General features: G+C 37.6%; 1 long non-coding RNA gene across 4 annotated transcripts in view; it reads left to right on the top strand.

Moving 5' to 3' along the window:
- The window catches only part of LOC140498516 (uncharacterized), a 208,245-nt gene that overhangs the window by 73,616 nt on the left and 119,401 nt on the right, over nt 1–15,228 (top strand). For 3 of the 4 annotated variants that reach the window (XR_011965122.1, XR_011965121.1, XR_011965120.1), the window contains exon 3: nt 8,395–8,489. The exons of the other annotated variant lie outside the window; for it this stretch is intronic. This is a non-coding gene — a long non-coding RNA (uncharacterized lncRNA). The remainder of the gene's footprint in view (nt 1–8,394; nt 8,490–15,228) is intronic. 4 annotated transcript variants of the gene reach the window in all.

Raw genomic sequence — 15,228 nt, 5'->3', positions numbered from 1 at the left:
CCATCATCTTGGCTCCCTCTGTCTGTCATTTCTTATAGCACAATAATATTCTATTACAATCATATACTATTTTGATTGGCCATTCCCCAATTGATGGGCATCCCTTCTATTTCTAATTATTAGCCACCACAAAAAGAGCTGCTATAAATATTTTTATACAAATTGATTCTTTCGCCTTTTTTTGGATGTCTTAGGGACATAGAGTTAGCAATGTGGTATTGCGGGATCAAAGGGTATGCACAGTTTTATAGCCTTTTGGGCTATAAAATTCCAAATTGTTCCAAATTGTTCCCAATTGTTCTCCAGAATGGTTGGATCAGTTCACAACTCCACAACAGTGCATCAATGAAAATATTTTAAGAAAATGAATAATAAGTCCTGTTCAATGAATATTTGATACACAAAAACTTCTCTAGAATTAATATGGATGATCCTTTGGAATTTATCATAATCTAATTTAATCTGTAGCTAAAACACTGTAAAATTCCATTATTTTGGAAATGAGAGAAAGCAGGAAGAATTTCCCTAATTCTGGGATTAGAATGAAAGAAAGGCAGATGGAAGAAGGCAAAATTACCAAGTCTAAAGCCTTTGTAATTTGTCTTCAATATTACATTGATTTCTTTATTGATTTCTAAGCCAGTCTGACAAACAGATCAACTTTATAATTCATTATTCATAGTATATCACTATTTCTACTATTACTTAACATTTATTGAGTGTTGACAGCAGGATGTAGATATCATGGAATCAATTTTGACTACCTGAGTATTTTTTCCCAATCAGCATGTCAAGAAGCTTTGAAGAAGCCCAGCGTGTCTTTAGATATCCAGGGATTCTTGAAGCCTTTATGGCTGTCTTACCTGCCATACTTATCTCAAATACTTGCCCCCTTCTGACGGTTGATGTCCCAAGTTTCAGTAAAGACCAAATCTCAGATAGTCATCAGCAAAGATAGCAGATGAGACCAACTGAGTGAAGAAATGCTACTTTATATTTCAACATGAATGTTTAAAAAAAGTCAAAATTATTACAGAGAAGCGGGAACTTTTACTAAGGTTGTACTTCTTTAACTTAATATCAACAGAGTTTTGAATGCAGTTCAGGCTGGACCAGTCTCTAATCGGGGAATGGCCAGACCCTAGCAGAGTATGTGTATCAGGACGCAAAGTAGTAGTATAATTTATTTCAGAGTGAGGAAAACAACTTGCATGCAAGGAAACCCCACTTCCTGAGGAGGACTTAGCATGCTGGACTAAAGGCAGATCTTATATACATCATTTTTAGGTCTTTAGTTACTATTCCCACGGGCCCTATGGGAACATTATTCTCTCAAGTCTTGGGGGTCATGTATACCCTGTGTGGCACAGAACCATAGTTCTGTGATGGGAACAGGAGTGCAGCACATGGATTGTCAGAGATGTGATAGATGTTGGTTCTCAAGTCCCTGGGAAATAGAGGGAGTGAACACCTGGTGCAATACACTTTGCCAGAGGGTAAGATCATCCAGAATGCAAAGGATTATTGTTATGCCAAGCTCAGGGCACAGCTTGCTTGCTAGGCCTTAGCTCTGGAAAACAGGATATCTCTAAAGTATTTTGACATAACTTACTTAAATTACTGTACTTAACAGTACAGGGTACTTTTAGCACTAGCAAGCTCTTCATAGAAACAATAAAACTTGTCACTTACTTAGCAAGAATCATCTTTTGACCTAGAAAGGTACCAGATGGTAGGCAGAATTAAACCCCATGCCCCTCGACCAAGTTTTGCTCCACCCTCATGGCCTTTGTTTCCCCACCATCCAGACGGTGTTCCTTTCCTCTGACCAATCACTTGGATGTTCCTACCTCTTCTCTCAGGCACAAAAATGTCTGCTCTTCCAGAATGTTTAAAATTTGTTTTTTAAAATAGACCTCCTCCCAAACTCAAAGAACAACATGGAAAATAAAAACTGACTACAAATTAAAACTTTATTTCAAAAATAAATTATTTTCTGCTTATCTTAGGGTCAGGTAAGTTCCTAGTTATATTATATGCTGAAGAAGAATATTGGGACAAACTTGTATCCACAACCAGGATTCTAGTTTTTCTGTATTGTTGTATGCAGAGAGGAGGAGGAAACATTACACTTCACAAGGTCACTTCCCATTATAAAGGGAATGACATGGAAGGCACACTACTTGTGTTATTAAATTTAGGATCATTGCACATAGACCCTTACTGTTGGTCTCTGCTAAATTGACTGAATAGCAGTGCCACAAGACTGACTGAAAGTGATCTGACTTCTTGAAGCTTTGTTATATAATAACATAAAATTAGCTAATAATTGAGAGGCAGTTTAAATGAGGTGGATAGAGAACTGGCTTTGGAGCCCAAATAGTTCTCGCCTCTGACGCACATACTAGCTGTGAGACCTTGGTTAAGTCACCTAACTTCTTAGCTCTCTAAGATTATAAGTGGACGAGGTGAAGGAATTTCCTCATCCTACAATACTCTGTACTAATGAAATTACAGTTCCAGTTTTGATCCCTAAGAATGGATAGATTGCTCTTTATGTTCATCACGTCTAACACTTATGTAAGGCTTTAAAGATTGTGAAGCACTTTATATATGTCATTTCAGTTGAACCTCACAACAACTCTGTGAAGTAGGTGCTATTGTTATTATTTTCATTTTACAGATGAGGAAACTGAGGCACAGAATGATTGAGTGATTAAGTGACTTGCCCATGGTCACACAGCAAGTATCAGAGGTGGCATTTGAACTCAGATGTTTCTGACTCCAAGTTCAGCACTCTGCACTGTGTCACCTTGGTGCCTCTATAACCTCATTTATACTTGTATCATTTGCTGAATAAAAATGTGTCATTTTCATCCTTTTTTAAAAGGAAATTGGATGCCTTGGGTATGGTTAGATAAACACAATTTTTGTCTTAATGTTTTTTTTTAACCAGTTGGAGAACTTGCAGAAAAATTTGTGTAGAGTCATGTATATGTGTGTATATATATATACGTATGAACATGTGTCTACATATATATATTGGTCACTGAAGGCTTAAGAGAAGTATATCTTATTATAAAAGAATATAATTTGTTTTGTTTTAGCTCTGATCCAGTGCTCTGATTTCATTGTTAGGAGCTCCTGGTGCAAAACCCCTTCCTAATACAGATCAGCAACATATTTGCAATTTGCATTCTTAGAGTTGCCAGGGACATCTAGAAGTTAAGTGACCTGTCCATGGTCCTACAGCCAGTATGGTCACAAAGGTGAATTTTGAACACTGTTCTTCTCAACCCAAAGGTCATCCCTCTAGCTATCATTGTCAACTCAATCTCTCAAAAATAGAAAAAGTTATTCAATATCAAGATAACACTAAGAAGATGAAAGAGAACATTTAGTTATCTACTGGAAACCACAATAAAAATGGGCTTGTTTAGAAATGTGTAATTACTTGTAGTCTATTCACTTTTACAAGAAAACCTTTTTCAGCCCAGTGTCTGATAGCATCGTGTAAGAAAAATCCATCACACTTCCTTGCAAAACACTCAATAACTTTGGTGTTAAAGTCTAGGGTAATATCACATTTTTGTTCTCTATTGACAGGGCTGATAAAAGATAATACTATCCTACATTTATTGCTTTTCTTAAGTATAGTATATGTGTTTTAATGTAGAGAAATGTCTTTCTTTGTCTGATATAGTCATAGTGTTGTGATAATTTCAAGAAGTTTTGTAATTTCTCTGAAAATCCATTGTGCGTTTTCCTTTGTTTCAAGGGAAAGCTAGAGTGATGGAGTGAATTATGGATCACTTAAGGAGTTTGGATCCCCATACTAGATACAGAGCTTTACCTTTGATTTGATTTTCTAAATAGAGCTATCACTGAAAGTGTTAGATTTAGAGTCAAAGGGCTTGGGATAAAATCCCGACTGCCACCTTTGTGACCTTGGACAAGTCATACCAGCTTCCTGTGCCCCAGTTTCTTCATTTAAAACAAAGTTGTCTGACTAAATGACCTTAATGGTTCCTTCCAACTCTAAGTGTATGAGCCTATGATCATCATGATTGATATATTGTATTATATAATAATTTCTTATAACTTGCTTATTGAACAAAATTACAGATCAATTGGTGGGTTGCAATCCTATAACAGTGTCTACCACTGATTTTTGTTTTTATTCAAGTTGCCATGTTCTTTTCTCTGTAAAGTTAGAGATAGCCATCATCATAGAAACTAAGTTGGTGGATACCTTAGAGGCCATCTAATCTAGCTAATGTTTGAACAAAGATCTTTAGTGAAGTAGAAAAAAATACTCATCTTGTTAAATGATAACTGTGTTAGAATGCTAACTCTGCCACTTATAATAACTTGTATGCTCTGTGGTTTGTCCATAGTAGAATATGGCTGTGAGAACTGGACTTTAAGGAAAGTCGAGTACTACAGAATCGACACTTTCAAATTGTGGTGTTAGAGAAGACTTTTGAGAGTCCCTTGGATAGCCAGAAGATCAAATCAGTCAATACTTAAAGAAATTGATTCAGACTAATCATTAGAAGGTGAAATACTGAAACTGAAGCTTAAATACTTGGTCCACATAAGGAAAAGACAGGACTCAGTGGAAAAGACTGATGTTAGGAAAGATTGAGGGTGAAAGGAAAAGGAGATGGCAGAGGATGAGATAGATAGTGTCATGGAAACAACAAACATGAACTTGGACAGATTTCAGGAGATAGGGAGAATAGAAGTGCCTGATGTGCTATGGTTCATGGGGTCAAGAAGTGTTGAACATGACTGAACAACAAAAAAATGATCTTGGGCAAATTCCTTAACTTCTCTGGAACAGGTTCTTCATTAATAACATGAAGAGATTAAATGGAACAGCACAAAAGTGACAACTTGTAAGGTCCCTTTTAACTCTGGATCTATGCTGAAGAGATTATACCTTTCCTTGTAGACTATCCTAGAGTCACTCATTGCCTCAATATGAATGAGGGCTCCCTGAATTTGAGGAATTTAAAAATGGGGACACCTGATTAGTATTTTATCCACTGCATTTCCTTTATTGGGCAACAAATGCCTTTCCAAGGGGGAGATTATATGGTAACCCTGTGTCTGTACTAGGAAGAGGAAGATGAAACCCATGCACAAGAATTATGTATCCAAAGGAGACTTATTGAGGCATATGCTTTTAGTCAGCTTGAGACAGGCATGTCTCAAGGGTGCTTCAGGTCTCCAAATATTTTTTCCAGATTGGGGTGATGGTGTGGTAGCTCTTAAGAATACTTCCAAGCTTTCCTTTTTTGAACTAAAAAAGTCCCATCTTTAAGATGTTCTCTCCTTTTTCATGGGTTCCAGGATAGGAATTGGAGGAATGAAGTATTTATCTACATCCTTCACATCCAGATCTATACTTTGGGACCTTTCAGCGAAGCAATTATTTGAGATACATAAGAGTGGAACATTCCTTGATTCATTCAAAGTAAGCTAATAAGGGAGACATGGTTTTGATGATGCCAGGTATTGTGGTGCCTTCTGGACTCAGATAGAGACTTATGAAGTTGTTATTGGATAAAGAGGAAGAAATTTTACCTGAACAAATAGTTCTGCATTAGTCTGTCACATTTCTTAAGCCCCTACTATGTGCCAGGCATTTGCTAACTGTTGGATATATAAAAAAAGGCAAAAAATAATCTCTGTTCTCAAGAGCTCACAGTCTCATAGGGAGAGAACACATGAACCAATATGGATAAAAGAGCTATATACAGGATAAAATTGGAAATAATAAACAGATGGAAGGCATTAGAAGTAAGTAGGCTGACATGGTTAGACTGGTGCTTAGGAAGATCACATTGGTGGTTATATGGAGGATGGACTGGAGAGGGGAGACACCAGAAGGAGGGACCCACCAGTAGGCTACTGTAACAGTCCAGTCATGTGTCAATGGGGGCCTAAACCAGAGTAATTGCAGTGTCAGAGAAGAGAAGACTGCCTATGTGAGAGACATTATAAAGTAAAATTAAAAGGACTTGTCATCAGATTAGATACGAGGGATTGAGAGTTAAGAGCCAAAGAGGCCACCAGGTTGTGAGTTTGGATAACTAGAGGATTTTAGTATCTTCAACACTATTCACATAGTAATTGTTTCTCTTTTGACCAGCAATCCTGAGGGTCTTCCCCTCCCAGTTTGATTTTTTTAAATTGAAGGGGCATACTTTGACTCATTTTTTAAAGAGGTCTATTCACTGAATGGATGTTTCCCCACTCAAAGTGAGAATCTGTAAGGGTCTCAGCCTGAAAGAGCCAGGGTCTCCCACTGCATCCTTGGCCATTTCCAGTTGTCTTGATGAATATCTGGCCACTGGGCACAGATGGCTCTGGAAGACAAAGTGAGACTGGTGACCTTGGACAGCTCTCCCTCATTCAAATCAACATCAACTGCAAGTCATGGTATCATTTCCCTGATGTCATGGTCCTCTTCGAAAATGAAGGAGTAACACAACAACCAGGGAGGGTTTGGGAGGACTATAAAGAGTGGGTCCAGTTCTGGACATATTGAGTTTAAATATCTATAGGCACCCAATTTAAGATGTCTAACAGGCAATTGGAAGACAGGAGAGATATTAGGGCTGAATAAGAAGCTTTGACAATCATTAATGTAGAGATAGGCAGCTAGGTGGTGCAATGGATAGAGTACCTGGCCTGAAGTCAGGAAGATTCATCTTTCTGAGTTCAAATCTGGCCTCAGACACTTACCAGCTGTGTGACCCTGGGCAAGTCACTTAACCTTGTTTACCTTAGTTTCTTTATCTGCAAAATGAACTGAAGAAGGAAATGGCAAACTACTCCAGTCTGTTTGCTGAAATAAACCCCAAATGGGTTCACAAAGAGTCAGACAAGACTGAAAAAGACCAAACAACAACAATTGAATCTATGGGAGTTGATGAGATCATCAAATGAAATAGTCTAGAGAGAAAAGAGAAAAGGGCATGATAGAACCTGGGTGGAATCTCACAGCAACTTGGAAGAGAACAGTTTCTGTTGAATGATGAAGCCTGAAACCAGACTATAGGGAGTTATGGAAAGAACGCAAGGAGAGGAAGTGGAGGCACTTATTTTGAATGGCTTTCTTATGAAGTTTCATCACAAAAAGGGAGAAGTGATATGGGATGACAGCATGGATTGGTGGATAAAGTGATAAAGATAAAGGAGATATTAGCAATTTTGTAGACAACAGGGAAGCAGCCAACAGACAGGGACAGGTTGAAAATAAAGAAAAGAGTAGGAATGATCGAGGGGGCAATCAGATGGAGAAGAGAGAGGGCTCAGGTGAGGATATTCTGTAACATGAATTTGTAATGGATCTACTTAGGAGAGTTTCATGATTTTCTCTAGCTTTGACACTAGATGAATAAGAACAAAGGAAATGGATGGTGGGAGTAATCCAGGACTGAAGGTTAGCAACAGGATAGAATGAAAGGGACTTGAAGAAGGGGACAGTGTAGAAGGTGTTGAGATGGGGAAAAAAGAAGAGTTTAGCCTAGACCAATCCTACCTTTATATGTCTAACAAATGAGACAAGGGTTGTGAACTATGGAAATCAGGCATTATGAAAAGCATCAGAGAAGTACAAGTTTTTGTTGGCCTTGACACAAAGATCTCTACTGAGGGGGCACTTATCCCCATCTCACTTTCAGCTGTTTAGGAAGATTTTCATTACAGAAACCTTAGATCGCTCTCAATGGAGACTTCTGCGGGACCTATCTTCACGCCCCTTCTGTGTGTTCTGTCCAAAGTGGTATGAAAGTGAAGACATGTTTCTTAGGCATTCTCACCATGTTCTAACATGTACCTTTTGCAATTAGTGCAAAAGGAAAATAAAATGCAAGCATGTCCCTACTAATATGTAATTCCATACATTTAAACATTAGTTAAAAAAAAGAAAGAAAATAAATCTGGAGACACCTATTATGCAGAGTAACACCCTATGAGTTCCTACTTTGTGCAAAGGTAAGAGCTACCTCCAGGGTAGGTGAGGTGGGGGAGATTAAGAGTGGTTCAACAGAGGAATTTGAGTGTCTCCTATCTCTGAGTTCACTATTCTTTCAGTAAAAAAACTATGCAGATTTCTTTCAAATGTTACATTATCACAGATCAAGAAGGTTATTTCCTAAGATTAGGTTAGAGTTTTGATTAGGGATTCTATAAAGCAGAGAAGTAAGTCATATAACATCATATGGGATTACTCATAGGATCTAGAAATGGAAGAGATCAATCAGTCAATTGATATTTATTTATTTTTAAATTATTTTTTAAATGAGCAAAATTTCACTTCTTCTCCATCCCTCAATAAGTACTTAATAAATATTCACTGTATATATTGTTCTGTTCTAGAAACTGTGGATATGAAGATAAAAATGAAGAAGTCCCTACCTGCCAGAGTATGTATCTCTTGGGGGAGATACATATCCATATAAATAAATAAAAAGGTATTTTTATTATCATATAGATTAACTATCTAGAGAATGCAATGCATGATACAGTGGAGAGAGTACTGGGTCTAGAGTCAGGAAAACCCCAGTTCAAATCTGGCCTTAGACATTAACTGTATGCACCTGGGCAAGTCACTTAACTTTTAGTTACCTTAGTTTCATCAGCTGTAAAATGGGGATAATAATAGCTCCTACCTCTCAGGGTTATTGTGAGGGTGAAATGAGATGATATTTGCATAAGTTCTTAGCACAATTCCTGGCACATGGTAGATGATACATTAATACTTTTTCTCTTCCCTTTCCCTTCCCCAAATCTACTACTTTGTAGAGAAGCAGGCTTAAGTTACAGGATTCGTTCAATGTCACACAGGTGTAAAGAATCAGAATGGGAGTTCTAAGCCAAGGGCTTTCATTTGGAGTCCAGGGCTTTTCCCAGGACTGAGAGGGATTGTCGTGGAGAAGATGAAGCCTGACAAATGACTTTAAAAAATGACCATTTCTGCTATTTTTAAACATCTACTGTTTTGATGTCTAATTCGATTCAGCAAACATTTATATTTTGCCTGTGTATTCTGGACTGGATAAATTCAAAAGTTTAGATAAGGTATAACTCCTGCCCTCATGGTGTTGAAAGCCTCTAAACAGGTTGTATATGGCCATGTCTCTCTCTCTCTCTCATACGAACACACACACACACACACACACACACACACACACACAAACAAATGACTCATGCAAAGTGATAAATAAGTGTATAAGAAGGCAAGCTCAAAATAAGAGCCAAGAAAATTCATTACTAACTCCTGGGAGCTTCATGGAAGGAGGTGACATTTGACTTGGAATGTTGCGTGTGTGTGCATGCACGCACGTGCATGCCAAGTTTTCATGACTTTTTTGGTTTCAGACTTGTGATTTCATCAGCGTAAGGGAGTTCCTTGTATCAAGATGCATCTTTGCCTTTTGTCCAGTTTATAGTCTTAAATACCCAAGACCATTGGGAGATTAAGTGACTTGGCCAGAGGTCACACAGGCAATGTGCGTCAGCTAAGCGACTTGAACTTAGGTGGTCCTTACTCGAAGGCTAAATGTTCATGTGGTTCTAAGAAAACTTAGGGGTAGGAAAGTTTTTGTTTTTATTGTTTAGTTGTTTTGGTTCTATCTGACTATTTGTGACCTCATTTGGGGTTTTCTTAGCAAAGATACTGAAGTGGTCTGCGATTTCCTTCTCCAGGAAACAAGGTTGAGTGACTTGTCCAGCGTCACACAGCTAGTAAGTGTATGAGGATAGATTTGCACTCCAGAAGATGAATCTTCCTGACTCCAGGTCTGACACTCTATCCACTGCACCATCTAGCTGCCCAGGCATGCTTAGAAGACAGCAAGTAGTACAATCTAGATGGAGTATAGAGTCCATGGAGCGGAATAATAGGAAATAAATCTTGAAAAGTAGGATGGCACCTAAGGTAGGCAAGATTGGTATTATCCCTCTTTAAAAGAAACTGATTTTCTAAGAGGGAAAGTGACTCCTTCTAGGTCACACCGCCAGTGTAGCAGATCTGAGATTGTCTTCTGCTTTCCAGTCTAGTATTCTTTCCACTGCACCATACTGCCTATCATTCTGTTTACTGTGGGAAAATAGAATTTTGTGTCTGCTTTTTAGATGCTCTGTCATGTTCCTTGAGAATATAACACTTTATAGTCTATGGTATACTTTATATACATGATCTCACTTAATTCTCAAAACTGCCCTTTTGACAGGGTAAGTATTAATCTTCCCATTTGCCAGATGAGGAAACTGAAGATCAGAGAAGTGTAGGCTCTTGACCAAGGTCACATAGCTAGTGAGTAACAGAGCTGGGATCTGAACCAAAGTCTTCTAATGTTTTCTATAGTGCTTCCCTCCCCTCCCCCTCCATCCCTTAGGCTTTCATAGCTCCTTTATGTTAGGTTGTTAGCTGTAGGTTGTGTAGCCCTTGTGCCTACTTTACATTTTTCCCAATCTATTTTCAAGGTGGCTGTTTCTAATATTTTGTGGGATGGAAAGCCAGAGGAGAAAGCCTTTTTTCCCCCTCTTAAATAAGAGCAAATAAGTTGCTGCATGAATGGAGATGTACAGAAGAAAAGATGTAGCTTTATTGCAGGGGCTTTGAGTTGGCTGTTTTAGGGCCTCCCAGGACTTTCTGAATTATTTCCAGATTCCGGTTGTGTTTAGAGGGTTGAAGTTGTTGGAATCCTGACTTCCAGATGAATGGAGTGTTATTATGTGAAAAAAGGTTTTGGAACCTTGGGTTTCTACTGATTTTCATCAGCATCCCAAATGTCACAATTTTAGTACAACAAAAGAATCTGATAGGTTTCTTGGAGTTCATTTCTTTGAATTAGTCCATTAGACCTTAAAGTCGAAAAGTTTTAAACGTAGTCTTTTCATGCTGTCCTATTTATTGCATGTTCCTTTCCAAGTGCAGATGCTAATATTAGTTTTTTTAGTTGTTTGTTTGTTTGACTGGGTTGATGGCACATCTGGCTGTATTAGGGTGAAGGTAAAGGACATTCAAAGCTACCTCCAGTGTACTGAAAATCACAGAGATTCCAAAATACTCATAGCAATTCTTTTTGTGGTTAAGAAACAAAAGGTAACTGGAAATAGTTACCTTAGATTGATGGATGGCTAAGCAAATTGGGGTGCATGAATACAATGGAATATACCATGAGAAATGACATATGAAGAAACATGAGAAGTCTTATATGAACTGATTCAAAGAGAAGTAAGTAAGATCAAGAAAATATACTGAATGCTTACAAAGTTATAAATAGAAAAACAAACACCCTAACATAGAGTTCTGTGTAATGGGAAGAGTTGAGAAAATGTACTTCCCTTTCTTCATGGCAAAAGCAGAGGATTATGGATATGGGATATTGCATATTCTATCAGATACTATTGGTGTATTGACTAGTTTTTTGCTGTTTCTTTTAAAAAAATCTTTGTTTCAAGGGATAGCTTGCTGTTCAAGGGACAAAGGAGGGACGTGTTTGGGGGAAATTTGATGTAAAAAGTACTTATAGAAATAAGATACATTACAAAAAAGAAATTGTAGAGATCAACGTTTCCTCACTTTTATGGCTGCATTTGGTGTTCATTTTAATCAGATTTCATCTATGTAAAAACATGACAGTGGTGAAGGAATCATATAATATTATTTAGCTCTGTGGTTTAAACTCTATTGAACAGTTTCAGTGGCTCCACATTGCCTTTGGAATAATATTTAAGTTCTTTAGCGTAAATGCCTTCTACAGTTTGATTTTTACCTGGTATTTTAATTTTGCCTCCTGTTTTGCTGTCATTTTCTCCTCTGCCTGAAATGCCCTTCCATCTTCATTCTTCTTTTCTAAATCTTTATCCTTATCCTTCAAGACTCAACTCCAGTCTCACTTTCTCTGTGAATCTTTTGCCAGGGACTTCAGTCCTAAATGAGGTTTTGCCTTCTCTGGGTTTCTGTAGCACTTTGATTCACAATGTTTAAATTGAGGCCCTCCATATAGAGAACGTAGGATATAAAGACACAGACAACTGAGTGGCTAGTGAATCTATGAGGACAAGCCCTGAATCCAGAGGATTTCTCTCACCTCCTGTGTGGAGCCTTGTATGATGTACTCATGATTAGTATACTCACAAGGGATGGGGGTTTACTTACCCTAAACAGAACATCCAGTTTCCTTTATCTACTACAGCTTGGAAGGTCCATGAATCATGTGAAAGTTGGACAATTCGTCTGAAGAGAATTGACCTTCTAGAAGCACATGCAGCTTCATTTTCTTGTGTCCAACATAGAGCCAAAAAGAGGTGGCAGTGAAAAAAGTACACACATGCCCACTACCCTTTCCTTTTTCTCTTTTCTTTTTTAAAAGTTTTTATTAATATTTTTCTCTTTCTCACATCATCACAGAATCTCAAGTATTCCTCCTTCTCCTCCAAGAGAGTCATCCCATATGACAAATAGTAATTTTTTTTTAGAGCAAGGATAAAAGTCAGAACAACTGACTGATACATTGGAAGAAGTCTCAAAATACCAGTGGATCTCCCACCTTCATAAAGGGGTGGATTGAGGATGTCTTCTTATATCTCTACCTTCAAATCCCACTTCATCTTTATACTTTTGTGACATTTACTTATGGCCTTTTAGTGTGCCATTCTTTCCATTTACGTTGTTGCTATGTATGTTGTTTTCTTGGCTCTGCTTACTTCACTCTGCATCAGCTCATATAGGTGTTTCCAAGCTTCTCTGCATTCATCACACACATCATTTCTTATACCACAGTAATATTCCGTATTCATGTATCACAATTTTTAAATTATTCCCCAGTTCATGGATAGCTACTTTGTTTCCTATTCTTAACTATCACAAAAGTGCTAAGATTAACATTTTAGAATATATGGGGACATTTTTTCTTATTGATGACTTCTTTGGGTTATATTCCCAGTAATGGAGTCTCAGATTCAAAGGGTTTAGACATTTCAGTCACTTTATTTGCAGAATTCCAAATTGATTGTATCTTTTCACAGTTCCTCTAAAAATGCATTAATGTAACTACACTTCCATAAGTTCTCCAGCATTCATTGTTGCCACCTTTTGGAATTTTTGTGAATTGACAGGGTATGAAGTGGAATGTCAGGGTTGTTTTGATGTACATTTATTAGTGATCTGGAGCTTTTTTTTTTTTTTAATATGGCTGTGAATATTTTGTAATTATCCTTTCGAGAACTATTTGTTCCTATTCTTTTACCATTATCTATTGGAGAATGGCCTTATAACCTTCTTATATATCAGTCTGCCCTAATCATTTGTCTGTAATTCAGTAAACCTGGCTGTGTCTCTATTCCAAGAGCAAAGGTATAATGGAATGAGCACTGAGTTTGAAATAATAGAATGAGAATTCATATTCTAGCCCTGCCACTGACTCTGTAAGTGGCCTTGGGCAAGTCATTTAACTTCTTTGAATCTCAGTGTCTTCATCTTCAAAATGAGATTTGTATTAGAAAACTTAGAGCATTCATTTTAACTTTAAATCTGAGTCGAAATCTGTCTTTCATACTCTATCACTCATTAATCACTTGCACATTTCTAAACATTGTTATTCGTCCTTTTTATTTTCATATATTTTGGCTTCCCAGATAAATGGGAAATCTCATGTAGAAATAGACTGGTCTCTTTGCCTGTAGGTGATTCATTTCAATCAATTCAACTCAACAATTATATAGTACCTGCTGTGTTCAGAGAGCTGTACAAAGGAAATGAGGAATTCAGAAAGCTGAGATAAGGGGGCTTAGAATATAACTTTGTACTTTCTGAACTTTTTTCATTACCTACCCCATCAGTAACACATTTTAAGCATGTACTCCAATATATTTATATAAAGTTATTCATTTATAAATTATATACCTATACTCTACCACAGAGGTGTCAGACACACAGCTGCAGGCAACATTGTAGCCTCCAACACTCCCCAATGTAGCTTAAACCAGATTAAAATGAAAATGTGAAATATTTCACAAAAGAAATAAAAATACAATAGAATACAGATGTTAATATGTGGTTTTCAAAGTCATTTTGCCCCTGGCAAGAATCCTTATCTTGGTTAGGTCTATTTTAGCTGGATATTTCTGCTCTCCTTAACTAATAATTGTGTATCTCATAAAACTTTCACCAAAACAGAGAAATTTTTAAAAGGAAAAGAGAAAAATTTAAAAATATATATTTTATTTTAGAGTCAATAGGCCCACTGGAGTTTATTGATGGGAAGTTACATAATTAGACTTGTGCTTTAGGAATATTACTTTGGCGGTTGTGTAGAGGATAAATTAAATGAGGAGAGATTTGAGGCAGGAAAACCAATTAAGAGGCTATTGAGATAGTCCGATTTAGAGGTGACAAGGACACTGGCTAGGGTGATCATTGTTTGAGTACCAAGAAGGGGATTGATAGAAAATATATTGTGGAGGTAGAATGGAGAAAACTTAGCATGTGATTGACTAAAGGAGAGAGGGAGATTGAGATGTCATTAATAAAACTAGGGTTTCAAACCTAGACAACTGAAAAGATGGTCAAGAATAAGGAAGTAGAGGAGTGGTTCTGGGGGGAAATGAGATAGGTGAAGAAGAGGCTGACAACCCATCCCTTCTCATCCTATGCAACTCACTCTGAAGCAACTAAACCAGATTAAGACATGAGCTCAAATCCAACCTCAGACACTAGCTGTGTGACTCTGGGCAAGTTACTTCACTTGTTTGCCTCAGTTTCCTCATCTTCAAATGGGGGGATTTTAGTAGCATCTACCTTCCAGGGTTGTTGTGAAGATTAAATGAGATAATATTTGTAAAGATCTTAGCACACTGCCTGGCACATAGAAGTGCTTAATAAATGCCTGTTATCTTCTCCTGTAGAATATACTCACCAAAAAAAGGGGATGGTGGTGATTCTTATTGGTCACTACTTTGAATTGTTGAGTTGTCTATAAAGAGCCTGCCATAGTCACAAGTGATGTAGAGAAGTGTGTGTATGTGGGGGGGGGGCGGGGGGAACTTAGGGGGAAAATGGATAATTTTAACCATGCAGCTTCTGGTTCAGTTGCCCAGGTCATGTTTAAATTGTAGATTCCTGAGAGACTTATGTAGAAGGGAAGAACTTAGGAGTCTTCAGGGGAGAGGGCAAAGGGAGAAGTATTGAGTGATAGCAGAGGA

Source organism: Notamacropus eugenii, chromosome 4 (genome assembly GCF_028372415.1).
Source record: "Notamacropus eugenii isolate mMacEug1 chromosome 4, mMacEug1.pri_v2, whole genome shotgun sequence".
Lineage (NCBI taxonomy): Eukaryota > Metazoa > Chordata > Mammalia > Diprotodontia > Macropodidae > Notamacropus > Notamacropus eugenii.
This window is presented reverse-complemented; position numbering and strand designations above follow the sequence as displayed.